Source organism: Scyliorhinus torazame, chromosome 2, assembly GCF_047496885.1.
Source record: "Scyliorhinus torazame isolate Kashiwa2021f chromosome 2, sScyTor2.1, whole genome shotgun sequence".
Taxonomy (NCBI): Eukaryota; Metazoa; Chordata; class Chondrichthyes; order Carcharhiniformes; family Scyliorhinidae; genus Scyliorhinus; species Scyliorhinus torazame.
In genome coordinates, this window is record NC_092708.1 from 12,097,379 (window position 1) to 12,125,241 (window position 27,863).

General features: G+C 48.4%; 1 protein-coding gene across 1 annotated transcript in view; it reads right to left on the reverse strand.

Moving 5' to 3' along the window:
- The window catches only part of LOC140407748 (C-X-C chemokine receptor type 2-like), a 179,930-nt gene extending 154,356 nt beyond the window's left edge, over nt 1-25,574 (reverse strand). Inside the window, exon 1 of the mRNA XM_072495037.1 lies at nt 25,431-25,574. The gene's annotated coding sequence lies outside the window, so the exon portion shown is untranslated. The remainder of the gene's footprint in view (nt 1-25,430) is intronic.
- Nucleotides 25,575-27,863: the final 2,289 nt, after the last annotated feature.

Below are 27,863 nucleotides of genomic sequence, written 5' to 3' on the forward strand. Positions count from 1 at the left end.
TTCACTGTGACGCTGACTGCGAGGAGACCATTCCCAGACTGCTTCACTGTGACGCTGACTGTGAGGACACCGTTCCCAGACTGCTTCACTGTGACGCTGACTGCGAGGACACCGTTCCCAGACTGCTTCACTGTGACGCTGACTGCGAGTAAACCGTTCCCAGACTGTTTCACTGTGTCGCTGACTGCGAGGACACCCTTCCCAGACTGTTTCACTGTGACGCTGTCTGCGAGGACACCATTCCCAGACTGCTTCACTGTGACGCTGACTGTGAGGAAACCGTTCTCAGACTGCTTCACTGTGACGCTGACTGTGAGGACACCGTTCCCAGACTGCTTCACTGTGACGCTGACTGTGAGGACACCGTTCCCAGACTGCTTCACTGTGACGCTGACTGTGAGGACACCGTTCCCAGACTGCTTCACTGTGACGCTGAATGTGAGGACACTGTTCCCAGACTGCTTCACTGTGACGCTGACTGCGAGGACACTGTTCCCAGACTGCTTCACTGTGACGCTGACTGTGAGGACTCCATTCCCAGACTGCTTCCCTGTGATGCTACGACGACACTGTTCCCAGACTGCTTCACTGTGACGCTGTGAGGACACCGTTCCCAGACTGCTTCACTGTGACGCTGACTGCGAGGACACCGTTCCCAGACTGCCTCATAAGAACATAAGAACATAGGAACTAGGAGCAGGAGTCGGCCATCTGGCCCCTCGAGGCTGCTCCACCATTCAATGAGATCATGGCTGATGTTTTGTGGACTCAGCTCCACTTTCCGGCCCAAACACCATAACCCTTAATCCCTTTGTTCTTCAAAAAACGATCTATCTTTATCTTAAAAACATTTAATGAAGGAGCCTCTACTGCTTCACTGGGCAAGGAATTCCACAGATTCACAACCCTTTGGGTGAAGAAGTTCCTCCTAAACTCAGTCCTAAATCTACTTCCCCTTATTTTGAGGCTATGCCCCCTAGTTCTGCTTTCGCCCGCCAGTGGAAACGACCTGCCCGCATCTATCCTATCTATTCCCTTCATAATCTTATATGTTTCTATAAGATCCCCCCTCATCCTTCTAAATTCCAACGAGTACAGTCCCAGTCTACTCAACCTCTCCTCGTAATCCAACCCCTTCAGCTCTGGGATTAACCTCGTGAATCTCCTCTGCACACCCTCCAGTGCCAGTACATCCTTTCTCAAGCAAGGAGACCAAAACTGAACACAATACTCCAGGTGTGGCCTCACTAACACCTTATACAATTGCAGCAGAACCTCCCTAGTCTTAAACTCCATCCCTCTAGCAATGAAGGACAAAATTCCATTTGCCTTCTTAATCACCTGTTGCACCTGTGAACCAACTTTTTGTGACTCATGCACTAGCACACCCAGGTCTCTCTAAACAGCAGCATGTTTTAATATTTTTTCATTTAAATAATAATCCCTTTTGCTGTTACTCCTACCAATATGGATAACGTCACATTTGTCAACATTGTATTCCATCTGCCAGACCCTAGCCCATTCACTTAACCTATCCAAATCCCTCTGCAGACTTCCGGTATCCTCTGCACTTTTTGCTTTCCCACTCATCTTAGTGTCGTCTGCAAACTTGGACACATTGCCCTTGGTCCCCAACTCCAAATCAACTATGTAAATTGTGAACAATTGTGGGCCCAACACTGACCACTGAGGGACACCACTAGCTACTGATTGCCAACCAGAGAAACACCCATTAATCCCCACTCTTTGCTTTCTATTAATTAACCAATCCTCTATCCATGCTACTACTTTCCCCTCAATGCCATGCAACTTTATCTTATGCAGCAACCTTTTGTGTGGCACCTTGTGAAAGGCTTTCTGCAAATCCAGATATACCACATCCATTGGCTCCCTGTTATCTACCGTACTGGTAATGTCCTCAAAAAATTCCACTAAATTAGTTAGGTACGACCTGCCCTTTATGAACCCATGCTGCGTCTGCCCAATGGGACAATTTCCCTCCAGATGCCTCACTATTTCTTCCTTGATGATAGATTCCAGCATCTTCCCTACTACCGAAGTTAAGCTCACTGGCCTATAATTACCCGCTTTCTGCCTACCTCCTTTTTTAAACAGTGGTGTCACGTTTGCTAATTTCCAATCCACCGGGACCACCCCAGTGTCTAGTGAATTTTGGTAATTTATCACGAGTGCATTTGCAATTTCCCTAGCCACCTCTTTTAGCACTCTGGGACGCATTCCATCAGGGCCAGGAGGCTTGTCTACCTTTAGCCCCATTAGCTTGCCCATCACTACCTCCTTGGTGATAACAATCCTCTCAAGGTCCTCACCTGTCATAGCCTCATTTCCATCAGTCACTGGCATGTTATTTGTGTCTTCCACTGTGAAGACCGACCCAAAAAACCTGTTCAGTTCCTCAGCCATTTCCTCATCTCCCATTATTAAATCTCCCTTCTCATCCTCTAAAGGACCAATATTTACCTTAGCCACTCTTTTTTGCTTTATATATTTGTTGAAACTTTTACTATCTGTTTTTATATTCTGAGCAAGTTTACTCTCATAATCTATCTTACTCTTCTTTATAGCATTTTTAGTAGCTTTCTGTTGCCCCCTAAAGATTTCCCAGTCCTCTAGTCTCCCACTGATCTTTGCTACTTTGTATGTTTTTTCCTTCAATTTGATACTCTCCCTTATTTCCTCAGATATCCACGGTCAATTTTTCCTCTTTCTACCATCCTTCCTTTTTGTTGGTATCAACCTTTGCTGAGCAATGTGAAAAATCACTTGGAAGGTTCGCCACTGTTCCTCAACTGCTCCACCATAAAGTCTTTGCTCCCAGTCTACCTTAGCTAGTTCTTCTCTCATCCCATTGTAATCTCCTTTGTTTAAGCACAAAACACTCGTGCTTGATTTGACCTTCTCACCCTCCATCTGTATTTTAAATTCCACCATATTGTGATCGCTCCTTCCGAGAGGATCCCTAACTATGAGATCCTGAATCAATCCTGTCTCATTACACAGGACCAGATCTAGGACCACTTGTTCCCTCGTAGGTTCCATTACATACTGTTCTAGAAAACTATCGTGGCTACATTCTATAAACTCCTCCTCAAGGCTGCCTTGACCGACCTGGTTAAACCAATCGACATGTAGATTAAAATCCCCCATGATAACTGCTGTACCATTTCTACATGCATCAGTTATTTCTTTGTTTATTGCCTGCCCCACCATAATGTTACTATTTGGTGGCCTATAGACTACTCCTATCAGTGACTTTTCCGCCTTACTATTCCTGATTTCCACCCAAATGGATTCAACCTTATCCTCCATAGCATTGATGTCATCCATTACTGTTGCCCGGATGTCATCCTTAAATAACAGAGCTACACCACCTCCCTTACCATCCACTCTGTCCTTCCGAATAGTTTGATACCCTCGGATATTTAACTCCCAGTCGTGACCATCCTTTAACCATGTTTCAGTAATGGCCACTAAATGAATGAAATGAAATGAAATGAAAATCGCTTATTGTCACAAGTAGGCTTCAATGAAGTTTACTGTGAAAAGCCCCTAGTCGCCACATTCTGGCGCCTGTTCGGGGAGGCTGGTACGGGAATTGAACCCGCGCTGCTGGCCTGCTTGGTCTGCTTTAAAAGCCAGCGATTTAGCCCAGTGTGCTAAACCAGCCCCAGCGGATGCAGTTGACTGCAGACTGGAGAGTTTTCAATTCCTGCCAGCAAAACTTGGCAATTTTCATTGGAGAAGTTTTACACCTGTTTCCCTGACTGCTGGCTTCCCTTGTTGTCCTCTGGGTACACACAGCATTGATCACAACACCGTCACAAAATAATTTGCAGGGAGATGACCGCAGAGGACACCTGCACTGCCTTCCTACTCTTGCTCTGTCTTTTGGTCACCCATTTTCTATCTCCCTCAGTACATTTCACCTGCGGTGTGACCAACTCGCTAAACGTGCTATCCACGATGTCCTCAGCATCGCGGATGCTCCAAAGTGAGTCCATCCACAGCTCCAGAGCCGTCAAGCGGTCGAACAGGAGCTGCAACTGGACACACTTCTTGCACGTGAAGGAGCCAGGGACAGTGGACGTGTCCCTGAGCTCCCACATCGCACACGAGGAGCATGACACGGGTCTGTGATCTCCTGCCGTGTCTTAAACCTTCGGTTAACTTCACCAATTACAATCCCCCCCCCCCAAAAAATTAAATAAATAAATAAACAACGAAGAAAACAATAAATAAATATACCAATGAAAAGAAACAGAAAAACAGAAACACTACTTACCAGTCACTTACCAGGGATAAAAAGCACTTCCTCCCCACCCAGCTTCGAATTCCCACCTAGATTCAAATTCCCAAACTCACTCTTGGTTCTGTCTCACTCTGGCTGTGTCTTCTCTGGCTCACTGGGAGAACTCACTGGGAGTGAGTTTACAAGTTGCTCTTTTAAAACTGTCCCGAATTGACTCCCTTCCCCCACCTGCTTTTAGATCAAGGTAGATTTAAGTGACTGACACTTAACTACCAACCAATTATGTGAGTGGGTGGGGCAGCCCTTGTTAACCAACACTGCACAATTCTAGCTTAATTTAAATTAATTTAAACTCCTGAAATTTAAAAGGTGCTGCCTTACTGATTTGATTCAATTCCCACCTAGATTCAAATTCCCAAACTCACTCTTGGTTCTGTCTCACTCTGGCTGTATCTTCTCTGGCTCACTGGGAGAACTCACTGTCATACTGCCTGCGAGGACACCATTCCCAGACTGCTTCACTGTGATGCTGACTGCGAGGACACCATTCCCAGACTGCTTCACTGTGACGCTGACTGTGAGGACACCGTTCCCAGGCTGCTTCACTGTGACACTGACTGTGAGGACACCGTTCCCAGACTGCTTCAATGTGCCGCTGACTGTGAGGACACCGTTCCAAGACTGCTTCACTGTGACACTGACTGCGAGGACACCGTTCCCAGACTGCTTCACTGTGACACTGACTGCGAGGACACCGTTCCCAGACTGCTTCACTGTGACGCTGACTGCGAGGACACCGTTCCCAGACGGCTTCACTGTGACACTGACTGCGAGGACACCGTTCCCAGACGGCTTCACTGTGACGCTGACTGTGAGGACACCATTCCCAGACTGCTTCACTGTGACACTGACTGCGAGGACACCGTCCCCAGACTGCTTCACTGTGACGCTGACTGCGAGGACACCACTCCTAGACTGCTTCACTGTGACGCTGACTGTGATGACACCGTTCCCAGACTGCTTCACTGTGACGCTGACTGTGATGACACCGTTCCCAGACTGCTTCACTGTGACGCTGACTGTGAGGACACTGTTCCCAGACTGCTTCACTGCGACACTGACTGTGAGGACTCCGTTCCCAGACATATTCACTGTGACACTGACTGCAAGTACATTGCATTTGCATTCCTAACTGAATCTGGATGTTAACCGTAAGAGAATCTTGAACAAGGACTTCCAAGTCCCTTTGTGCTTCTGATTTCCTAAGCATTCCCCCATTTAGAGAATAGTCTATGCATCCATTCCTCTTTTCGAAAGTGCATAACCTCACACTTTTCTGTTATATTACTGGGTTTAAGTAATACATGTCATCACTAACTGTAGATGATGTTGAAGAACACTCAAGTCTTTGAAATAAACTGAAAGAATTTATTAAGTAGCGATAAAACTAATAAATGAGTTTGACACTCCAGTGAATTAACCCGAGCAATAAAGTAAGGATAACTAACTGTACAAACTGTATCTAAGCTACAAGTGGTGTCTAGGCTGAGATCCTGTCTGCTACACTATTGCTATCTGGTAACTCCTGCATAGAAAGGGCTGGAGCCTCTGGGAGCTCCATTATATAGTGGGTCTTGTAATGCCCTCTAGTGGTAGTGCCACAGCTAGGTGTTGTGATTAACCCTTTAGATACATGTCTGTCTACATATCATTACATTTTCCACATTAAATTCCATCTGCCACTTCTTTGCCCACTCTCCTAGCCTGTCCAAATCCTTCTGCCGCCCCCGCCCCCCTGCTTCCTCAATACAACCTGTCCCTCTACAGATCTTTGTATCATCTGCAAACCTAGCAAACGTGACTTCAGTACCTTCTTCCAGATCATTAATGTATATTGTGAAAAGTTGTGGTCCCAGCACAGACCCCTGAGGCACACCACTAGTCACCGGCTGCCATCCTGAAAAAGACCCCTTTACCCCCACTCACTGCCTTCTGCCAGTCAGCCAATCCTCTATCCATGCCAGGATCTTACCCTGAACACCATGGGCTCTTAACTTATTTAACAATCTCCTGTGTGGCACCTTGTCAAAGGCCTTCTGGAAATCTAAATAAATTATGTCCACTGGTTCTCCTTTGTCTAACTTCCTTGTTACTTCCTCAAAGAACACTAACAGTTTGTCAGACACGACCTCCCTTTGACAAAGCCGTGCTGACTCAGTCCTATTTTACCATGCACTTCCAAGTACTCCGTGAGTTAATCTTTAATAATGGACTCTAAAATCTTACCAATGACTGAAGTCAGGCTAACCGGCCTATAATTTCCCGTCTTCTGCCTCCCTCCCTTCTTAAACAGGGGTGTTACATTAGCCACTTTCCAGTCCTCTGGGACCCTTCCTTCCTCCAGTGATTCCTGAAAGATCATCACCAATGCCTTCACAATCTCCTCAGCTATCTCTTTTAGGACCATGGGGTGTAGTCCATCCGGTCCAGGTGATTTATCCACCTTCAGACCTTTCAGTTTCCCCAGAACCTTCTCCTTAGTGATGACCACTGCACTCACCTCTGCCCCCTGGTTCTCCTGGAGCTCTGGCATCCCACTGGTGTCTTCCACCATGAAGACTGGTGCAAAGTAACTATTCAGTTCCTCTGCCATTTCTTTATTTCCTCTTCCTATCTTCCTTTATATTACTACAGTACGAAGTCTTACAACACCAGGTTTAAAGTCCAACAGGTTTGTTTCGATGTCACTAGCTTTCGGAGCGCTGCTCCTTCCTCCACTCCGAAAGCTAGTGACATCGAAACAAACCTGTTGGACTTTAACCTGGTGTTGTCAGACTTCGTACTGTGCTCACCCCAGTCCAACGCCGGCATCTCCACATCATTTATATTACTAGTTAGCTTGTACTCATATCTCATCTTCTCCCCCCTTATTGCTTTTTTAGTGCTCGCTTTTAAATGATTCCCAATCCTTTGGGTTCCCACTTATGCTCGCCACTTTGTATGCTTTTTCTTTTGCTTTTTTGCTGTCGTTGACTTCCCTCCTCAGCCGTGGATGCCTTGTCCTCTCCTTAACATGTTTCCTCCTCCTTGGGATGAATTTCTCTTGTGCCTCCCGAATAACCCCCAAAAGCACCTGCCATTGCTGTTCCACTGTCTTCCCTGCTAGGCTCCTTCACCAAACAGCTCTGGCCAGCTCCTCCCTTTGTAATTACCCTTATTTAATTGTAATCCCGTTACACCTGATTGCAGCTTCTCCCTCTCAAACTGCAGGTTAAATTCTATCATATTGTGGTCACTGCTCTCGAAGGGTTCCTTCACCTTAAGTTCCCTAATCAAGTCTACCTCATTACACATCACCAAATCCAGAATTGCCTGTTCCCTAGTGGGCTCTGTCACAAGCTGCTCCAAAAAAACATCTCTTAGACATTCCACAAATTCCTTTTCTTGGGATCCACTACCAACCTGATTTTCCCAGTCCACCTGCATATTGAAGTCCCCCATGATTATTGTGATATTGTCTTTTTTACATTCCTTTTCTATCTCCTGATTTATTTTCTGCCCCACATCCTGACGACCGCTAGGCGGATTGTCCAGTGAAAGCAGAGCCTGTCCAGTGAAAGCAGGGCCTGTGCAGTGAAAGCAGAGCCTGTCCAGTGAAAGCAGAGCCTGTCCAGTGAAAGCAGGGCCTGTCCAGTGAAAGCAGGGCCTGTGCAGTGAAGGCAGGGCCTGTCCAGTGAAAGCAGGACTTGTCCAGTGAAAGCAGGGCCTGTCCAGTGAAAGCACAGCCTGTCCAGTGAAAGCAGGGCCTGTGCAGTGAAAGCAGGGCCTGCCCTGTGAAAGCACGGCCTGTGCAGTGAAAGCAGGGCCTGTGCAGTGAAAGCAGGGCCTGTGCAGTGAAAGCAGTGCTTGCCCAGTAAAAGCAGAGCCTGTGCAGTGAAAGCAGGGCCCACCCAGTGAAGGTAGGGCCTGGCCAGTGAAAGTAGGGCCTGGCCAGTGAAAGCAGGGCCTGCCCAGTGAAAGCAGGGCCGGTGCAGTGAAAGCAGGGCCTGCCAGGTGAAAGCAGGGCCTGTCCAGTGAAGGCAGGGCCTGTGCAGTGAAAGCAGGGCCTGCCCAGTGAACGCAGGGCCTGTCCAGTGAAAGCAGGGTCTGTCCAGTGAAAGCAGGGTCTGTCCAGTGAAAGCAGGGCCTGTGCAGTGAAAGCAGGGCCTGCCCAGTGAATGCAGGGCAGGTGCAGTGAAAGCAGGGCCTGTGCAGTGAAAGCAGGGCCTGCCCAATGAAAGCAGGGCCTGTGCAGTGAAAGCAGGGCCTGCGCAGTGAAAGCAGGGCCTGCCCAAAGAAAGCAGGGCCTGCCCAGTAAAAGCAGGGCCTGTGCAGTGAAAGCAGGGCCTGCCTAGTGAAAGCAGGGCCTGCCCAGTAAAAACAGGGCCTGTGCAGTGAAAGCAGGGCCTGCCCAATGAAAGCAGGGCCGGTGCAGTGAAAGCAGGGCCTGCCCAATGAAAGCAGGGCCTGTGCAGTGAAAGCAGGGCCTGCCAGGTGAAAGCAGGGCCTGTCCAGTGAAGGCAAGGCCTGTGCAGTGAAAGCAGGGTCTGCCCAGTGAAAGCAGGGTCTGTCCAGTGAAAGCAGGGCCTGTGCAGTGAAATCAGGGCCTGCCCCGTGAAAGCAGGGTCTGTCCAGTGAAGGCAAGGCCTGTGCAGTGAAAGCAGGGCCTGCCCAAAGAAAGCAGGGCCTGCCCAGTAAAAGCAGGGCCTGCCCAGTGAAACCAGGGCCTGTGCAGTGAAAGCAGTGCCTGTGCAGTAAAAGCATTGCCTGCCCGCTGAAAGCAGGGCCTGTGCAGTGAAAGCAAGGCCTGTGCAGTGAAAGCAAGGCCTGCCCAATGAAAGCAGGGTCTGTCCAGTGAAAGCAGGGCCTGTGCAGTGAAAACAGAGCCAGTCCAGTGAAAACAGGGCCTGCCCAATGAAAGCAGGGCCTGCCCAGGTGAAAGCAGGGCCTGTGCAGTGGAAGCAGGGTCTGTCCAGTGAAAGCAGGGTCTGTCCAGTGAAAGCAGGGCCTGTCCAGTGAAGGCAGGGCCTGCACAGTGAAAGCAGGGTCTGTCCAGTGAAAGCAGGGTCTGTCCAGTGAAAGCAGGGCCTGTCCAGTGAAAACAGGGCCGGTGCAGTGAAAACAGGGCCTGCACAGTGAAAGCAGGGCCTGCGCAGTAAAAGCAGGGTCTGTCCAGTGAAAGCAGGGCGTGTCCAGTGAAAGCAGGGTCTGTCCAGTGAAAGCAGGGCCTGTCCAGTGAAGGCATGGCCTGCACAGTGAAAGCAGGGTCTGTCCAGTGAAAGCAGGGTCTGTCCAGTGAAAGCAGGGCCTGTCCAGTGAAAACAGGGCCAGTGCAGTGAAAACAGGGCCTGCGCAGTAAAAGCAGGGTCGGTCCAGTGAAAGCAGGGCGTGTCCAGTGAAAGCAGGGTCTGTCCAGTGAAAGCAGGGCCTGCCCAGTGAAAGCAGGGTGTGTCCAGTGAAAGCAAGGCCTGTGTAGTGAAAGCAGGGCCTGTGCAGTGAAATCAAGGCCTGCCCAGTGAAAGCAGGGCGTGTCCAGTGAAAGCAGGGCCTGTGCAGTGATAGCAGGGCCTGTGCCGTGAAAGCAGGGTGTGTCCAGTGAAAGCAGGGCCTGCCCAGTGAAAGCAGGGTCTGTCCAGTGAAAGCAGGGCCTATGCAGTGAAAGCAGTGCCTGCCCAGTGAAAGCAGGGCCTGTGCAGTGATAGCAGGGTCTGTCCAGTGAAAGCAGGGCCTGTCCAGTGAAAGCAGGGCCTGCCCAGTGACAGCCGGGTCAGAAATCTGGCTCCAGTGAACAGCATGAGAGGTAACTCAGAAAATGGATCAAATGTATTTTGATTGAATAATATATAGGTGGGGGGGTAGCTCCAATGACAACAGTGTGAATGGTCAATGGCCGTCCACTCACAGATAAAAGAAAAAACTACTTTAAATCGGCATTTCTCCTGGGAGTGACCACACCACCCCCCCCCCCCCCCCCCCCCCACCCACCCCCACACACACATCTATATCACTCTTCATTACTCCTGGGCTTCCTGAATCTGTTACATCTCTGCATTCTCTCGCTGTCTGCATTTCTTGGCTCATTAAACCCCGCGCCCTCAACCTTGGCACCCCTGCCACTCGCAGCTTCTCCCCAGACCTGGTGGACTTTGCTGCCCCTCTAGATCGTCTTTTTCGGCACTTTCTTTATCTAGAGCAACCTCGAGCGCCTACTTCATGGTTATCTCCGATTCTGCCAGCAGTTTCCTCTGTATCGTGGTGTTTTTCACCCCGCACACCCGGCGGTCTCTTAGCGTGTCATTAGGGGCAGGCCCGTATTCACAGTTTTCTGTTATTTGTCTTAATCTGGCCACAACGACAGCTTTGCTTCACAAGCGGCTCTTGTAGTCAAATTGAATTTGTACCTTTGCACAATCATTCAGGGCTTTGGGGCCTTCCACAAGACCTACTAACTCTGTGAAAGTCTTTGTTTCAGGGGCGTCTGGAGATGTCAAACCCCTGATTAAATTAAAAGTTTGGGCTCCACAGGCTGTTATTATGATCTTTCCTTTCCTCCCCCGTTTTTCATTTGTCAGGAAAATGTACTGCAGGCATTCAACATATTGAACCCAATCTTCGGTGTTAGGACAAATGGCTCTTATTTGCCGAAAAGGGAAAAGTAAAAGCAAACTAATGGCGTCCTAGTCCCAGATGACCACAGGCTGCTTTCCCCTTTGAGGGGGAGAGCTGACTGGTGGCGATTTAACCTGAGGGTCACCACGCTTCAGGTGAGGGGAAAGGTTGATAAGGTGGGGGTCTTCATGAATCACCTCAACCGGTACGGGGAATGGAACCCTCGCTGCTGGCCTCGCTCTGCATCATGAACCAGTTAGAACATAGAACATAGAACGATACAGCGCAGTACAGGCCCTTCGGCCCACGATGTTGCACCGACATGGGAAGTCAAAAAACAAAAGCCATCTAACCTACACTATTCGATTATCATCCATATGCTTATCCAATAAACTTTTAAATGCCCTCAATGTTGGCGAGTTCACTACTGCTGCAGGTAGGGCATTTCACGGCCTCACCACTCTTTGCGTAAAGAACCTACCTCTGACCTCTGTCCTATATCTAAAACGCCTCAGTTTAAGGCTATATCCCCTCGTGCTAGCCATTTCCATCCGCGGGAGAAGGCTCTCACTGTCCACCCTATCTAACCCTCTGATCATTTTGTATGCCTCTATTAAGTCTCCTCTTAACCTTCTTCTCTCTAACGAAAACAACCTCAAGTCCATCAGCCTTTCCTCATAAGATTTTCCCTCCATACCAGGCAACATCCTGGTAAATCTCCTCTGCACCCGCTCCAAAGCCTCCACGTCCTTCCTATAATGCGGTGACCAGAACTGTACGCAATACTCCAAATGCGGCCGTACCAGAGTTTTGTACAGCTGCAACATGACCTCCTGACTCCGGAACTCAATCCCTCTACCAATAAAGGCCAACACTCCATAGGCCTTTTTCACAACCCTATCAACCTGGGTGGCAACTTTCAGGGATCTAGGTGCATGGACACCTAGATCCCTCTGCTCATCCACACTTCCAAGAAGTTTACCATTAGCCAAATATTCCGCATTCCTGTTATTCCTTCCAAAGTGAATCACCTCACACTTCTCTACATTAAACTCCATTTGCCACCTCTCAGCCCAGCTCTGCAGCTTATCTATATCCCTCCGTAACCTGTTACATCCTTCCACACTATCGACAACACCACCGACTTTAGTATCGTCTGCAAATTTACTCACCCACCCTTCTGCGCCCTCCTCTAGGTCATTTATAAAAATGACAAACAGCAACGGCCCCAGAACAGATCCTTGTGGTACGCCACTTGTAACTGAACTCCATTCTGAACATTTCCCATCAACCACCACCCTCTGTCTTCTTTCAGCTAGCCAATTTCTGATCCACATCTCTAAATCACCCTCAATCCCCAGCCTCCGTATTTTCTGCAATAGCCTACCGTGGGGAACCTTATCAAACGCTTTACTGAAATCCATATACACCACATCAACTGCTCTACCCTCGTCTACCTGTTCAGTCACCTTCTCAAAGAACTCAATAAGGTTTGTGAGGCATGACCTACCCTTCACAAAGCCATGCTGACTATCCCTGATCATATTATTCCTATCTAGATGATTATAAATCTTGTCTCTTATAATCCCCTCCAAGACTTTACCCACAACAGACGTGAGGCTCACCAGTCTATAGTTGCCGGGGTTGTCTCTACTCCCCTTCTTGAACAAAGGGACCACATTTGCTATCCTCCAGTCCTCTGGCACTATTCCTGTAGCCAATGATGACATAAAAATCAAAGCCAAAGGCTCAGCAATCTCTTCCCTGTCCAGCCAACTCAGCTAAACCAGCCATAAAGAGGCAACCTGACAGGTTTGAGCAACAACAAACTATATATTCGAGTACCTATACTGTATACATAGATACATAGGAGATCGGAGCAGGAGGAGGCCTTTTGGCCCTTCGAGCCTGCTCCGCCATTCATCACGATCATGGCAGATCATCCAACTCAATAGCCTAATCCTGCTTTCTCCCCATAGCCTTTGATCCCATTCTCCCCAAGTGCGATATCCAGCCGCCTCTTGAATATATTCAGTGTTTCAGCATCAACTACTTCCTGTGGGAATGAATTCCACAGGCTCACCACTCTCTGTGTGAAGAAATGTCTCCTTATCTCTGTCCGAAACGGTTTACCCTGAATCCTCAGACTGTGACCCCTGGTTCTGGACACACCCATCATTGATAACATCTTCCCTGCATCTACCCTGTCTGTAGTGTTACCTGCGTGGTCGATAACACGTGTTACTCAATCCTTGGCTGATGGTGAGGTCCTCGGAATCTTGTTGAAGAAGACTCGAACTCGTCCAGTAACAACAAAGGTTTATTGAGTAACTATAACTATTAATGCATGAGTTCTTTACCTTAACATGGGAACTAGGAATTGGATAACAAGATTTAACAATTGTAACTAAATGTAACTCCACTAACTATCTATGTGATTCTGATGTTTCCCTGTTCACAGCACACCCGAGAGAGAGACAGAGACCCCGTGTGGCTGTCCTTTATACCCCTGTTGGTCCAGCCCTCTGGTGATCATGTGGTGCTGCTATCTACCCATTAACCCCTTGTGTGCGTGCACCCACAGAGATCACCACATCTCCCCCTTTTTAATGTGCTACAGGTTTTCTGTATGGTGTAACGAAAACTAAACAAACATAGTGAATTAAGTCAACTGGGAACAGACAAAACAGGTAACGCTGTGTCCAGAATGGGATGGTATTAATGACTGTACAAAGTCAATCAACGTTTAAAAAGTCCAATTGTAACAAAAAATTTTGTGAGTCCAGACTGTAGCGTTTGATCAGGTGGGTTGATCCTCTCGCCTGTCGTTGAGGTGGTAGTGTTGATGTCGCCATGTCATTGTGACCGTCAGTGTTTGTGTGTCCGTGAGGACATCGGGAGACATCGGAATGGTCGAAGTAAGTTGACGTTAGTAGCGGACTTTCTTTTGTGCTTGCAGTGTGGACCCCGTATGTCATCGTTTTTGCAGCTGGGTTGGGTGATTGCTGCGGCGCAGACACAAAATCACCAGATCTGTTGTTGTTGTTGTGGTTTTGTTCACTGCTTTGACCAACAGCGGGTAGACATTTAATGTCTGCTGCTGGCTGCTCATACAAGGCAGATAGACCGTCCTAGTCTTCCTGGTTCACGGCTGTCGCTCCGGAGTCGTCGCTTGTGGCCATTCTGGAGCCTGTCAACGAGATCGCTATGGAGGCCGGTATCGCTCCCTCAGTGGAGTCAATCTGTGCTCTCTGCGTGGCGTCGCCTTCTGCGAGGATATATGACATGTGGTTGTCATCCATTTTGTCGACGAGCTGCCGTGTCGTCACGGTACTGGATTCTCCCACCAGGAGACTGGTATGGGACTTGGCAGCCATGTTGCTGCTGCAATGACCATCAGATCCGGAGAGCTGATCCATGGCTGAGTGGCATTCGTCAGCGAGAAAATCATCGCTTCCTGTCAAGGATGTGTCACGGTGCTCTACTTGTCCAATGAGGAACTCATCCCCTGAGTAATCATCGTCAATGAACAAATCTTTTGCTGTGGATTTGTCATTGTGCTCTTCTCTTTGGGTGTTGCAAACGGTATGTTTCAGGCTGCGGCAGTGATCTTTAACTGTAAGTGGAGGCTCGAGCTTCATTCTGTCGCTGGGGAAAAGAATTGTTTGTTTTGAGACTTTAAACCCCTTTTTGTTCACTTTCGGGCATTTTGGATGAGGCGTGGTGATGTAAGGTTCCTCCGTTACCGTGACCGTGTCCACACCGTAGGAGTCATCATAGGCAAGGTCATCGTTTTCGGACAGGTAATCACTGCATATTGATTGGCGGTCCATAGATGCCACGCTCCGAACGTCGCAGGGTCTTAGTTGTTGTCCCGTGGAAGTCACCTGTAGCACAGCTCGACATTTGAAGGCATAGTGGTTGTACTTTCCACACCTCAGGCACTGTTTGCCATAAGCTGGACATTGCCCTTTTAAGTGGGCGTGTCCGCAGTTATGACATGTCATGACGCCGTCCTGGCACGTTCGCGCATGTGCAGGAGCGTTCTCAGCTGGTTCCAGTCTCCGTGCGAACTGCGCATGTGTGTGGGCCACTTTCAGATTCACACGCGTGGGATTGCCGGGGAGGAGCGCCTTCGAGAAGCCTGGGCCACCATTTTGACTGCTCCAACCTCGTGGTGGAGGCCTTGGTCCCGGTAAGTAAACTGTTGATATTGTGCTTCAGTGATTTCATGAGCAGAACATAGTTGTGTAGCCATTTCCAGATCAAGATTTTTGTGCTTAAGGAGAGATTTTCTGAGTCCCGCATCAGAAATGCCCTGACAATCTGGTCTCTGATGAGGGAGTCACGGAGGGTCTCATGTTAGGGGTTTTCTATAGGCCTCCGAAAAGCTCCAGAGATGTAGAGGAAAGGATTTATAATCATCTAGATAGGAATAATATGATCAGGGATAGTCAGCATGGCTTTGTGAAGGGTAGGTCATGCCTCACAAACCTTATTGAGTTCTTTGAGAAGGTGACTGAACAGGTGGATGAGGGTAAAGCAGTTGATGTGGTGTATATGGATTTCAGTAAAGCGTTTGATAAGGTTCCCCACGGTAGGCTATTGCAGAAAATACGGAGGCTGGGGATTGAGGGTGATTTAGAGATGTGGATCAGAAATTGGGTAGCTGAAAGAAGACAGAGGGTGGTGGTTGATGGGAAATGTTCAGAATGGAGTTCAGTTACAAGTGGAGTACCACAAGGATCTGTTCTGGGGCCGTTGCTGTTTGTCATTTTTATCAATGACCTAGAGGAAGGCGCAGAAGGGTGGGTGAGTAAATTTGCAGACGATACTAAAGTCGGTGGTGTTGTCAACAGTGTGGAAGGATGTAGCAGGTTACAGAGGGATATAGATAAGCTGCAGAGCTGGGCTGAGAGGTGGCAAATGGAGTTTAATGTAGAGAAGTGTGAGGTGATTCACTTTGGAAGGAATAACAGGAATGCGGAATATTTGGCTAATGGTAAACTTCTTGGAAGTGTGGATGAGCAGAGGGATCTAGGTGTCCATGTACATAGATCCCTGAAAGTTGCCACCCAGGTTGATAGGGTTGTGAAAAAGGCCTATGGAGTGTTGGCCTTTATTGGTAGAGGGATTGAGTTCCGGAGTCAGGAGGTCATGTTGCAGCTGTACAAAACTCTGGTACGGCCGCATTTGGAGTATTGCGTATAGTTCTGGTCACCGCATTATAGGAAGGACGTGGAGGCTTTGGAGCGGGTGCAGAGGAGATTTATCAGGATGTTGCCTGGTATGGAGGGAAAATCTTATGAGGAAAGGCTGATGGACTTGAGGTTGTTTTCGTTAGAGAGAAGAAGGTTAAGAGGAGACTTAATAGAGGCATACAAAATGATCAGGGGGTTAGATAGGGTGGACAGTGAGAGCCTTTTTCCTCGGATGGTGATGTCTAGCACGAGGGGACATAGCTTTAAATTGAGGGGAGATAGATATAAGACAGATGTCAGAGGTAGGTTCTTTACTCAGAGAGCAGTAAGGGAGTGGAATGCCCTGCCTGCAACAGTAGTGGACTCTCAACACTAAGGGCATTCAAATGGACATTGGATAGACGTATGGACGATAAGGGAATAGTGTAGATGGGCTTTAGAGTGGTTTCACAGGGTCGGCGCAACATCGAGGGACGAAGGGCCTGTACTGCGCTGTAATGTTCTATGTTCTATAATTACAGGATTGGGCCAGCAGCTTTAAGTCAGTGAGAAAGCTGCTGAATGGTTCTCCTGGTCTTTGTATACGCCTGGTGAACTTGAAGCGTTCAAATGTTTCATTCACCTCCGATTTCCAGTGGGTATCAAATTTTTTAATAATTGTGTCCCACTTATTCTTGTCCTCCCCTTCGGCATAGGTAAATGAGTTATATATCTCCATGGCTGGTTTCCCTGCCGCAGCTAAGAAGTATGCAATTGTTTTTTTATCTGGCGCAGTGGTCACGTCCTCAATTTCCAGAAACAAATTAAATTGTTACAGGAAAATCTTCCAATTATACTGGAGATTACCAGAGGTTCTGAGGTGTTCTGGAAGTGATTCCATCTTACCGGTTTGTGCCCGAGAGATCCGAGTGTAGCGATGCCTTCCTTGGCCGAATATCTTATCCGAGTTGTTTTCTTTTTTTTGTTTTCTCTTGTCTGTCGAACCTAAGCTAGCTAGTTTCTATTTCCGTTGTTCAGGCCAACACACTCCGTGGTACCATGTAGTGTTAGCTGCGTGGTCGATAACACGCGTTACTCAATCCTGGGCTGATGGTGAGGTCCTCGGAATCTTGTTGAAGAAGACTCGAACTCGTCCAGTAACAACAAAGGTTTATTGAGTCACTCCAACTATTAATGCGTGAGTTCTTTACCTTAACATGGGAACTAGGAAGTGGACAACAAGATTTAACAATTGTAACTAAATGTAACTCCACTAACTATCTGTGATTCTGATGTTTCCCTGTTCACAGCACACCCGAGAGAGAGACAGAGACCCCGTGTGGCTGCCCTTTAGACCCCTGTTGGTCGGGCCCTCTGGTGATCATGTGGTGCTGCTATCTACCCATTAACCCCTTGTGTGCATGCACCTACAGAGATCACCACACTGTCTAGTCCTGTTAGAATTTTATAAGTCTCTATGAGATCCCCCCTCATTCTTCTGAACTCCAGCGAGAACAATCCCAACCTAGTCAATCTCTCCTCATATGACAGTCCCGCCATCCCTGGGATCAGCCTGGTAAACCTTCGCTGCACTCCCTCGAGAGCAAGAACATCCTTCCTCAGAGAAGGAGACCAAAACTGCCCACAATACTCCAGGTGTGGCCTCACCAAGGCCCAGTATAATTGCAGCAACACATCCCAGCTTCTATACTCGAAACCTCTCGCAATGAAGGCCAACATACAATTAGCCTTCTTTACCGCCTGCTGCACCTGCATGCTTACCTTCAGCGACTGGGGCACAAGGACACCCAGGTCCCGCTGCACACAACCGTCTCCCAATTTACAACCATTCAGGTAGTAATCTGCCTTCCTGTTTTTGCTTCCAAAATGAATAACCTCACACTGATCCAAATTATACTGCATCTGCCATTGGTTTGCCTACTCGACCCAACCTGTCCAGATTATGCTGTAGGATCCCTGCATCTTCGTCACAATTCACCCTCCCACCCAACTTAGTATCATCTGCAAACTTTGAGATGTTACATTTTGTTCCCTCATCCAAATCATTAATATACATTGTGAATGTAGAGGGCTGGGCTGTGCGACCAACTTCTACAGCGCAAGGATCGATTCCGCGCGCAGTGGGTTCGCCCTGCTGCCTCACGGCGCCGAGGTCCCAGGTTCGATCCCGGCTCTGGGTCACCGTCCGTGTGGAGTTTGCACATTCTCCCCGTGTTTGCGTGCGTTTCGCCCCCCCACAACCCAAAAGATGTGCAGGGTAGGTGGATTGGCCGCGCTAAATTGCCCCTTAATTGGAAAAAATGAATTGGGTACTCTAATTTTATTTTTTAAATGGATTGATGGCGCCCAGGAAAGCTCACGCTCAGCCCCAGAATCTGTGCGCTACTGGCCGATCAGGTCACATGACTGTTTGAAACCCCGTTCCCTGAAAGGGGGCCGCTTCTACAATACTCTTTCTCTTGAATGCTTTCTTTTAAGTTAATATAAACCTTTACTAATTGATTACAAGGCTGGACTGTTTGTCCCTGCACTTCCTTATCTTTCCGCCCATTATCCCGAATTTAAAATATACAAGTTACCCTTCTGGGTTTTCGGGTACCCTCGCAGTCTGAAGTGAGGTACCCAATGGATCAGTTCCGACAACACTTTACTTCTCAGTCGATAGACATTTTTAAAAATACCTTGTCGAATATTTTCCTAGTTTGCACCAGCCATTATTGAGCAGTTCCTTGAGTTCTGAACATGTATTCTTATCTGATGTCCATGTTCTCTAATAACAGACTGGTGTTAGTTACAGATAGCTTGAACTCTAAATGTGTTCCATCACCACCAATGTGCTGGAAGGGTTGAACAAACCCCGGTGGCGGGTGGGGGGGGGCCCCGGACTGTGAACCCCACCTTTATCATGTGCAGAAATAAACTTTCCGCTTCAAACTCACAGGAACGCAGCTCATCGTAACAAGGAGCCACGGAAAGAGTGAAATTAGTGGGAGTTTATTTACAAAAGTGAGCATTATGTGCAACTACAACTTCTTAACCTTCCTTATCCAAACACTACACCTTAGTGCATCCCCAACATTCACAGCAGAGGTGGAGGGAGCTAGTCCTGTTAGAACTTTGCAAGTTTCTATGAGATCCCCTTTCACTCTTCTAAACTCCAATGAATACAATCCTAACCGACTTAGTCTCTCATATTACAGTCCCGCCATCCCAGGAATCGGCCTGGTGAACCTTCGCTGCACTCCCTCCATAGCAAGAACATCCTTCCTCAGATAAGGACACCAGAACTGCGCACAATACTCCAGGTGTGCCCTGACCAATTCCCTATACAATTGCAGTAAAACATCTCTGGTCCTGTACTCCAATCCTCTCGCAATGAAGGCCCACATACCATTTGCCTTCTTTCCTGCCTGCTGTACCTGCGCGCTTACTTTCAGCGACTGATGCACGAGGACACTCACTGAAATGACGGAGATTAAGGGGCGACCTGATAGAAGTCGACAAAACTATGAGGGGCATGGACAGAGTGGATAGTCAAAAGCTTTTCCCCAGGGTGGAAGAGTCAATTACCAGGGGACATCGGTTTAAAGTGCGAGGGGCAAAGTTTAGAAGAGATGTGCAAGGGGAGTTTTTTACACAGAGGGTAGTGGGTGCCTGGAACTCGCTGCCGGAGGAGGTGGTAGAAGCAGGGACGATAGTGACGTTTAAGGGGCGTCTTGACAAATATATGAATAGGATGGGAATAGAGGGATACGGACCCAGGAAGTGTAGAAGATTTTAGTTTAGACGGGCAGCATGGTCGGCACGGGCTTGGAGGGCCGAAGGGCCTGTTCCTGTGCTGTACTTTTCTTTGTACTTTTTGTGCTTGACACCAAGGTTTTGTTGAGTGTCCATGTCTCTCAATTTAGACCCGTTCAAATAATAATCTGCCTTCTTATTTTTGCTACCGAGGCGGATAATCTCACATTTATCCACATTATACTGCATCTGTCACGCATGTGCCCACTCACTCAGCCTGTCCAAATCCCACTGAAGTACCTCTGTATCCTCCTCACAGCTCACCCTCTCACCCTGTTATATTATCATGAGTGGTAATATGTTGTATTCTTTGTCTTTTCTTCCAGAATGACCCGATATAGTGTTGACAAAGAATATACCAATCAAAAGATTGAAACAAAACTAATTTATTATTACACCACTAATTACATAGGAGTTGGTTTAGCACAGGGCTACATCGCTGGCTTTTAAAGCAGTCCAAGGCAGGCCAGCAGCATGGTTCAATTCCCGTACCAGCCTCCCCGAACAGGCGCCGGATTGTGACAATAAGCAATTTTCATTTCATTTCATTACATGAAGTTTGAACACTCTACTGAGCTACAGATGATAATTAAATGCTATTGAATCTGTCTTGCAGCATTGAATAATCTATCTAGTCACTAACTACACTATGATCTAACCTCGGGCTATCTATCTCCAATTGACATTCACTCTGCTCTGAACTTGTCCACATGCTATTCCCTGAATTCTCTGATTGGCTGTCTTAAATACAGAGCAGTAGTTAAAAGAAAATTACTGCAGATGCTGGAATCTGAGACCAAAGAGAAAATGCTGAAAAATCTCAGCAGGTCTGGCAGCATCTGTAGGGAGAGAAAAGAGCGAACGTTTCAAGTCCAGATGAGCCTTTGTAGTAGTAACGCCCTCTGGTGTTTGATTTACACAGAGATGTATTTATTAACCCTTCACTAACCTGACTATATACAGATCATTACACACCCAAATTTGGAGACAGTACATTTAGTTCCCTAGTCCAAATCATTGATATATAATGTGAACAGTTGGAACAGATCTGGCACAGTGGCTGGTTTAGCTCACTGGGCTAAATCGCTGGCTTTGAAAGCAGACCAAGGCAGATCAGCAGCACGGTTCAATTCCCGTACCAGCCTCCCTAAACAGGCGCCGGAATGTGGCGACTAAGGGCTTTTCACAGTAACTTTATTGAAGCCTACTCGTGACAATAAGCAATTTTCATTTTCATCCCTGTGATACCCCACCAGTCACTGCCTACCAATCAGAAAAAGACCCATTTATTCCAACTTTTTGCTTCCTGTCTGCGAACCAGCTTTCTATCCATCACAAGACACTACCTGTAATCGCACGTGCTTTAACGTTTCATAGTAATCTGCTATGAGACCTTGTCGAAAGCCCTCTGAAAAAGCTCCGATTTCCTCCCACAAGTCCCGAAAGACGTGCTTGTTCGGTGAATTGGACATTCTGAATTCTCCCTCTGTGTACCCGAACAGGCGCCGGAGTGTGGGGACTAGGGGATTTTCACAGTAACTTCATTGCAGTGTTAATGTAAGCCTACTTGCGACTTGTTTTCCCTTTCCTAACCGCACGCCGGAGAATCCTGTTCAGCTGGCGATCGGCAGCACCGCCCACAGCAGGCTGGCTGGCAGATCTGGCCGAATATCTCCATTTGCAGAAGATCAAGTTCACCATCCGAGGCTCAGAGGAAGGCTTCCTCAATTCGTTGGCCTGTTCCAAAACCTGTTTCAGGCCAACAGCGGCTGGGGAAAGAGGGAGAGAGGAGAGAGAGCAGACAGGAACACACAACGCGAGGAGGCACAAAAGAGGATGGGGAGAGGAATTGAGGAGGAAACTCAGGGGAACCACAGGGGGAAGCATGGAAGAGGGGTGGGGGAGAGGGAGCAGGAAGGCCCCCCCCCCCCCACCATTGAACCCACAAGGCCTGCAACACAAACTACAAAAGGAAGGAAAAAAGGGCAGAACAGGAGTCTAGCGTTAGAACACCCAGATTGGAAGGGGGAGGGGTGCCAAGGAGGGGACAGGGAGGGGGGTAGGGAGGGGGGATACCAAGAAGGGGACTGGGAGGGGGGGTAGAGAGGGGGGAAGGGGGATACCAAGGAGGGGACAGGGAGGGGGTAGAGAGGGGGGAAGGGGGGATACCAAGGAGGGGACAGGGAGGGGGTAGGGAGGGGGGAAGGGGGGATACCAAGGAGGGGACAGGGAGGGGGTAGGGAGGGGGAAGGAGGGATACCAGGGAGGGGACAGGGAGGGGGTAGGGAGGGGGAAGGAGGGATACCAGGGAGGGGACAGGGAGGGGGTAGGGAGGGGGAAGGGGGGATACCAAGCAGGGGACAGGGAGGGGGTAGGGAGGGGGGAAGGAGGAATACCAGGGAGGGGACAGGGAGGGGGTAGGGAGGGGGAAGGGGGATACCAAGCAGGGGATAGGAAGGGGGTAGGGAGGGGGGAAGGGGGAATACCAGGGAGGGGACAGGGAGAGGGTAGGGAGGGGGAAGGGGGGATACCAAGCAGGGGACAGGGAGGGGGTAGGGAGGGGGGAAGGGGGAATACCAGGGAGGGGACAGTGAGGGGGTAGGGAGGGGGGAAGGGGGGATACCAAGGAGGGGACAGGGAGGGGGGTAGGGAGGGGGGAAGGGGGGATACCAGGGAGGGGACAGGGCGGGGGTAGAGTGGGGGGAAGGGGGATACCAAGGAGGGGACAGGAAGGGGGTAGGGAGGGGGGAAGGGGGGATACCAAGGAGGGGACAGGGAGGGGGTAGGGAGGGGGGCAGGGGGAATATCAAGGAAGGGACAGGGAGGGGGGGTAGGGAGGGGGGATACCAAGGAGGGGACAGGGAGGGGGGTAGGGAGGGGGGAAGGGTGGGGTGGAGAAGATATATCAAGAAAGAGGTACGTACATAAGAAACTGTATAAATTGTAAGTATCGGGCACCAACGTTTCACTCTGTAAAATTGAAAATGCCGATTAAAACATTTAAGAAAAAGAAAAAAATGAACGATGCGGAGTCACTGAGGTTAAACTGACTCGCTGTAGTTGCTGGGCTGATCTTTACATCTACTTTACAACAAGAATTTTAGTAATGTTATGCACGTTGGCAATCTGACCGATTTAACCAGAAATGAACACGTCATTTGTGCACTTTGCACAATTAGCTGTGATTGCCCGTACACTGATAAACGTCACAAGCCTGCATTGCTCTGCGGACACTCCTCGGCCAACTGAGTAGTCGGAGCATTTTCTGATTTTATTTCAGATTTCAAGTAGCGGAAATATTTTGCTTTCTCACAATGTAATACCGTACGATCATAAGCTGTGGGAGTCAAAACAGGCAACGCAGCCCATTGAGTCTGCTCCACCATTCAAGGACTGCTCTGATATAATCCCCAACTCCACTTTCCCGCCTTATCCCCATGACCTCAGAGAGCTCGGGTGAGCGCTGCCCAGCCCTGGTCTCCAGAAACGGGGAACAGGTGGAACGGCACTTGTGGGGTCTACCTGGGGATCTGAGACCCCCCCGGGTGCATGCCTTGGAGCAGGGTGCCAACCTGGCACTACCAACCTGGGAGCATCCCTACCAGTGCCCCTGCCAGAGGTTTTAGGGCAGCACAGTAGCACAGTGGTTAGCACTGTTGCTTCACAGCTCCAGGGTCCAAGGTTCGATTCCCGGCTTGGGTCACTGTCTGCGCGGAGTCTGCACGTTCTCCCCGTGTCTGCGTGGGTTTCCTCCGGGTGCTCCGGTTTCCTCCCACAAGTCCCGAAAGACGTGCTGTTGGGTGAATTGGACATTCTGAATTCTCCCTGTGTACCCGAACAGGCACCGGAATGTGGCAACTAGGGGCTTTTCACAGTAACTTCATTGCAGTGTTAATGTAAGCCTACTTGTGACAGTAATAAAGATTATTACTATAGACCTTGACTCCCTCACTGATTAAATATCTGTCTATCTTGGCCTTGACCATACGTAACGACCCAGCCTCTACAGCTCTCTGTGGTGAAGAATTCCACAGATTCACTATCCTCTGAGAGAAGAAATTCCTCCTCATCTCTGTCTGAAATGGGCGACCCCTCACTCTGAGATTCTGCCCTCTGGTCCTTGGCTCTCCCACAAGGGGAAACAACCTCTCAGCATCGACCCTGTCAAGTCCCCTGAGAATCCGATACGTCTCAATAAGGTCGCCTCTCATTCTTCTAAACTCCAGCGAGGACAGGCCCAACCTACTCAACCTCTCCTCATGAGAAAATCCCTCCATTCCCGGGATCAACCGAGTGAACCTTCTCTGGACTTGCCTCCAATGCCGGTATATCTTTCCTCAGATACGGGGATCAAAACCACTCACAGAATTCCGGGTGTGGTCTAACTAGCACCTTGTGTAGTTTTAACAAGGCTTCCCTATTTTTATACTCCAGCACCTTTGAAATAAAGGCCAACATTCCATTTACCTTCCCAATTGCCTGCTGAGCTTGTGCACGCTAGCTTTTAGTGATTGAGACATGAGGACCCGCACATCCCTCTGTGCTGCAGCTTTTTGTGAATTAGGCACGAGGACACCCAGACCCTTCAGTGCTGCAGCTTTCTGCAGCCTCTCTCCATTTAAATAATACTCAGCTCCTTTATTCTTCCTACCAAAGTGCTAACTTCACACTTTCCTACATTACATTCCACCTGCCAGGATTTTACCCACTCACCGAACCTGTCTATATCCCTCTGTAAACTCTTTGTCTCATCCTCACCAGTTGCCTTCCCATCTCATAGAATTTACAGTGCAGAAGGAGGCAATTCAGCCCATCGAGTCTGCATCGGCCCTTGGAAAGAGCACCCTACTTAAGTCCACACCTCCACCTTATCCCCGTAACCCAGTAACCCCACCTAACCTTTTCGACACGAAGGGGCAATTGATCACGGCCAATCCACCTAACCTACACACCTTTGGACCGTGGGAGGAAACCGGAGCACCCGGAGGAAACCCACGCAGACACGGGGAGAACGTGCAGACTCCGCACAGACAAGTCACCCAAGGCTGGAACTGAACCAGGTACACTGGAGCTTTGAGGCAACAGTGCTAACTTGGCAATGATACATTCACTTCTCTGGTCCCAGTCATTAATATATATTGTGACTAATTGTGTTCCCAGCACTGATCCCTGTGACACTCCACTGGCTATAGGTTGCCATCCTGAAAATGCCTCTCTTATCCCAGTTCTCTCGATTCTATCGGTCAACCTTCCTAGAAGAAATATTTATTCTCAGGATCTGTGCGCAGTGCCATACAATATCAAAGCAATAAGCAAACAAAATCCTCTTTCCTCCCGAAATTGTTTTCATTCTATTTATTTTTATTGATCTCCTGGTTCTGTCTTATCTTAGAATGAACGATATCAGAAAACAACACATCAGAAATATTTACAGGCGCTTATATATATTGCATAAGTAATATTGAAAATGTGTGTAAATAATTTAATTGAACAGCTAATTAAAATCGACGTACCTTTTCAAAGTCGATCAGTATTTTCTGCCTCGTGGTAAAGTTGATAAAATGATTTTCTTGACCATCTAATGTGCCAGTCCCAAGCAGCAGGGCTGCTCGCAAGAATCTACAATGTTTGTTGACGTGAAGTGGAGCAGAGAAGTGTCTGTCCAGTGTGTATCCTGCCAAACAGCGATGTTTGTTCTGCAAAGCAAGAGGAGTGTTGCAAGGCATTAAGAAATTTAAAGAAAATGCAGAATCTACACGGGAAGTGTGTCAAGAACGCGAGGGAAAATCCCTCAGATCGCAGTCGCTCCTAGAGTAAACATTTCACACCTGTGGTAGCGCAGCCCCTTTAAGGGGGAGCCCGGCCAGGTGGATCCCGGAGCCATATGTATTCTATTGTCTTCTGTGCCTGTAGTACAGCAGCCTTTTGTCTTCAATAAACCCCTTTGTTACCACTGGAGGCCTCCAGCATGTCGGCATCAAGCCACCACACCACCAGCGGTCAGCACTGCTGCCTCACAGCGCCAGCGACCCGGGTTCAATTCTGGCCTCGGGTGACTGTCTGTGCGGAGTTTGCACTTTCTCCCCTGTGTCTGCGTGGGTTTCCTCCGGGTGCTCCGGTTTCCTCCCACAGTCCAAAGATGCGCCGGTTAGGTGGATTGGCCGTGATAAATCGACCCCTTAGCATCCAGAAGGTGAGGTAGTGTTTCTGGGTTATGGGGATAGGGTGGAGGTGTGGGCTTAAATGGGGTGCTCTTTCCAAGGGCCGGTGCAGATTTGATGGGCCGAATGGCCTCCCTCTGCACTGCGGGTGCTCTATGATTCTATACCGACAAAGTCAGGTTGTGAACAGAAATGAGACCGTGAACGTTGTTTGGGTGAGCGATTTGTGCGGGCGGACGGTTTCTGCAAAGTTGACCAATCAGCTGCTATTGGCACGTGTGAACTTTGTTTGACTCTGTCGCATTTCCATCTGGAAGCAATAGGGCCAGACGGCATTTGATAAGCTGCTACCACAAAGATGACTGCAGAAGATAAAAACTGATGGTGTAGGGGGTAACATATTGTCACAGATTGAAGATTGCCGGGTTAACAGGAAGCCGAGAGTAGGCATAAGTGGGCTTTTGCCCGTTTGGCAAGATGTGACGAGTGGTGTGACACAGGGGTCAGTGCGGGGACCTCAACTTTTACAATTTATATAAATGACTTGAATGAAGGGATTGAAGGTATTGGTGCTAAATTTGCTGATGGTAGGGCAGTAAATTGTGAAGAGGACATAAGGAGGCTACAAGGAGACACAGGTAAGGCAAAAATGTGGCAAATGGAATATAATGTGGGCAAATGTGAAATTGTCCATTTTGACAGGAAGAGTAAACAAGAAGCTTCAAATCTAAATGGAGAGAGATTACAGAGCTCGGAGGTACAGAGGGATCTGGCTGTCCGAGTGCATGAATCACGAAAGGCGAGTATACAGATACAGCAAGTAATGAGGCAAGGTAAGAGGATTTTCTTGTTTATTGTGAGGGGAATTGATTACAAAAGGGGTGAGGTTATGCTTCAGTTGTACAGAACGTTGATGAGACCACATTTGGAGTATTGTGGGCAGTGTTGGTAACCTTTATTTCAGGAAGGGTGTAATTGCATTAGAAGTAGTTCAGAGCAGGTTTACCAGACGAATCGCAGGAATGGACAGGTTTCTTCGAGGATAGGTTGGAGAGGATCTGCTTGTATCCACCAGAGCAGGGTTTCCCAAATCCTTCCTGCTGCGGAACCCCTTTGACCTCCCAAGAGGACTGCACGTACCCCTGGGAAACATTCTCATTGGGTTGAAGCGTCAAACCACCAAAAATAATACTTTGCCCACAATAGGTAGAAACATACAAAAGCCAAATTCATGGAAGCCAGTTTTGTTTCTTATATCTCCACATTTATTAGAATTAAAAATATCTTATTGGAAAATGTTCTTAGCTCCCAGCTTTTTCTCATTTTTAATAGTCAGAGTGTTGCTCGATTCTCATATTGAACACATGCACACGTCTCTTTCTTACACACACATCACACTCACATCACACTCACATTCACACTCACATCACACTCACATCACACTCACACACTCACATCACACTCACAGTCACATCACACTCACACACTCACATCACACACACACACTCACATCACACTCACACTCATACCCACACACTAACATCACACTCACAGTCACATCACACACACATCACACACACACTCTCACATCACACACACACTCACATCACACTCACATCACACTCACACACTCACATCACACTCACAGTCACGTCACACTCACACACTCACATCACACACTCACATCACACACACACACTCACATCACACTCACACACTCACATCACACTCACTCACATCACACACACCCACTCACATCACACACGCACTCTCACATTACACACA